Consider the following 4,919-nt stretch of genomic DNA (forward strand, 5'->3'; position numbering starts at 1 on the left):
CACACACACACACACACTGGACACACACACGCAGGACAAACACACACACACAAACCAGACACACACACACAAATACACTGGACACACACACAAAAACACTTGGGAAACACATAACACACTAGACACACACACACACTGAACACACACACACAAACACACACACACACGCACACACACTGGACACACACACACCGGACACACACACACACACTGAACACACACACACACACACACACACACTGGACACACACTGGACATACACACACACACTGGACACACTCACACTGGACACACTCACACTGGACACACACACACACACACACACACACACACACACACACACTGGACACACACACGCAGGACAAACACACAAACACACACACCGGACACACACACACACACACACAAACACTGGAAACACACACACACACAAACACACTTGGGACACACATACACACACAAACACACTTGGGACACACATACACACACTCACACACACACACACACTGGACACATACACACACACAAACACATACACTGGGACACACACACACATACACAAACACTGGACACACACACACTGGACACACACACACTGACACACACACACACACACACACACTGGACAAACACACACTGGACACACACACACTGTACAAATACACACATACACACACACACACACACACACTGGACACACACTGAACACACACACACACACACACACGGAACACACACACTGGACACACACACACATGAACACACACACACACACACATACTGGACAAACACACACTGGACACACACACACACTGTACAAATACACACACACACACACTGGACACATACACACACACAAACACATACACTGGACACACACACATACACAAACACTGGACACACACACACTGGACACACACACACACACACACACACACACACACACACACACTGGACAAACACACACTGGACACACACACACTGTACAAATACACACATACACACACACACACACACACACTGACACACACTGAACACACACACACACACACACACGGAACACACACACTGGACACACACACACACATGAACACACACACACACACAGACTGGACAAACACACACTGGACACACACACACACTGTACAAATACACACACACACACACTGGACACACACCGGACACATACACACACTAGAACACACACACTGGACAAACACAAACACTGGACACACTCACACTGTACACAAACACACACACACACACACACTGGACACACACACTGGACACACACACACTGGACACACACACACTAGACACACACACACACTGGACACTCACACACACTGGACACATAAACACACTTACACACACACTCAAACACACTGGACACACACACACACACTGGACACACACACACTGGACACACACAAACACACACACACACAGTGGACGCACACACTGGACACACACACATACGCTGGACACACACACACTGGACAAACACACACACACACACAGGACACACACGCTGGACACACACACACACACTGGACACACACACACACTGGACACACACACACACACACTGGACACACACACCCATACACACTGGACACACACACCTGACACACACACTGGACACACACACACACACACACTGGACACACACACACACACACACACACTGGACACATACACACTGGACACACACACACTGGACACACACACACTGGACACACACACACACACACTGGACACACACTGGATACACAAACACAATGGACACACACACACTGATCACACACACACTCTGAACACACACACACTGAACACACATACACAAACACACACACTGGACTAACACACACTAAACATACACGCTGGATACACACACACACTGAACACACACACCCTGAACACACACACACACTGGACACACACACATACGCTGGACACACACACACACACACACACACTCACACTGGACCCACACACATACACACTGGACACACACACACTAGACACACACAAACACACACACACACAGGACACACACACACACACACACACACACCTGACACACACACACACACAGGACAAACACACACACACACTCACACACTCACACACACTGACACACACACACACTGGAAACACTCACACATACACACTTACACACACACTCAAACACACTGGACACACACACACACACTGGACACACACACACTGGACTCACACAAACACACAAACACAGTGGACGCACACACTGGACACACACACATACGCTGGACACACACACACTGGACACACACTGGACACACACACACTCACACTGGAAACACACACACATACACACAGGCCACACACACCTGACACACACACACACACAGGACACACACACTGGACACACACACACACAATGGACACACACACACACTGGACACACACACACACACACACACACACACACACACTGGACACACACACAATACACACTGGAACACACACCTGACACACACACTGGACACACACACACACACACTGGACACACACACACACACACACACTGGACACACACACACTGGACACACACACACTGGACACACACACACACACTGGACACACACTGGATACACAAACACAATGGACACACACACACTGATCACACACACACACTGAACACACACACGCTGAACACACATACACACACACACACACACTGGACACACACACACTAAACATACACGCTGGATACACACACACACTGAACACACACACCCTGAACACACACACACACTGGACACACACACACACTGAACACACACACACACACACTGGACACACACACTGGAAACACACACACACTGGACACACACACACTGGACACGCATCCACACACACACACTGGACACACACACACATAACACACACACTGGATTCACACACACACACACACACACACACAAATCTGGATACACACATCCATACACATTGGACACACACACACACTGAACACACACACACACTGGACACACACACACACTGGACAAACACACACAGGACTCTCTCACACACACACACACTGGACAGACACACACTGGACACACACACACTGGAAACACACACACTCACACTGGAAACACACACACATACACACAGGCCACACACACCTGACACACACACACACACAGGACACACACACTGACACACACACACACACTGGACACACACACACACACTGGCACACACACACACACACACACACACACTGGACACACACACACATACACACTGGACACACACACCTGACACACACACTGGACACACACACACACACTGGACACACACACACACACACACACTGGACACACACACACTGGACACACACACTGGACACACACACACACACTGGACACACACTGGATACACAAACACAATGGACACACACACACTGATCACACACACACACTGAACACACACACGCTGAACACACATACACACACACACACACACTGGACACACACACACTAAACATACACGCTGGATACACACACACACTGAACACACACACACACTGGACACACACACACACACTGAACACACACACACACACACTGGACACACACACACTGGACACACACACACACACACACACACTGGACACACACACACACACACTGGACACGCATCCACACACACACACTGGACACACACACACACATACACACACACTGGATTCACACACACACACACACACACAATCTGGATACACACATCCATACACATTGGACACACACACACTGAACACACACACACACTGGACACACACACACACTGGACAAACACACACAGGACTCCTCTCACACACACACACACTGGACAGACACACACTGGACACACACACACTGGAAACACACACACTCACACTGGAAACACACACACATACACACAGGCCACACACACCTGACACACACACACACACAGGACACACACACTGGACACACACACACACACTGGACACACACACACACACTGGACACACACACACACACACACACACACACTGGACACACACACACATACACACTGGACACACACACCTGACACACACACTGGACACACACACACACACACTGGACACACACACACACACACACACTGGACACACACACACTGGACACACACACACTGGACACACACACACACACTGGACACACACTGGATACACAAACACAATGGACACACACACACTGATCACACACACACACACTGAACACACACACGCTGAACACACATACACACACACACACACACTGGACACACACACACTAAACATACACGCTGGATACACACACACACTGAACACACACACCCTGAACACACACACACACTGACACACACACACACACTGAACACACACACACACACACTGGACACACACACACTGGACACACACACACACTGGACACACACACACTGGACACACACACACACACACTGGACACGCATCCACACACACACACTGGACACACACACACATACACACACACTGGATTCACACACACACACACACACAATCTGGATACACACATCCATACACATTGGACACACACACACTGAACACACACACACACTGGACACACACACACACTGGACAAACACACACAGGACTCTCTCACACACACACACACTGGACAGACACACACTGGACACACACACACTGGAAACACACACACTCACACACTGGAAACACACACACACTCACACATTGAACACACACACACACACACAGGACACACACACACACACACACACACACTGGACAAACACACACTGGACACACACACACACACACACACACACACACACATACATACATTGGACACACACACACACTGGACACACACACTGAACAC

Source organism: Coregonus clupeaformis, unplaced genomic scaffold, assembly GCF_020615455.1.
Source record: "Coregonus clupeaformis isolate EN_2021a unplaced genomic scaffold, ASM2061545v1 scaf0412, whole genome shotgun sequence".
In the NCBI taxonomy this organism is placed as follows: Eukaryota; Metazoa; Chordata; class Actinopteri; order Salmoniformes; family Salmonidae; genus Coregonus; species Coregonus clupeaformis.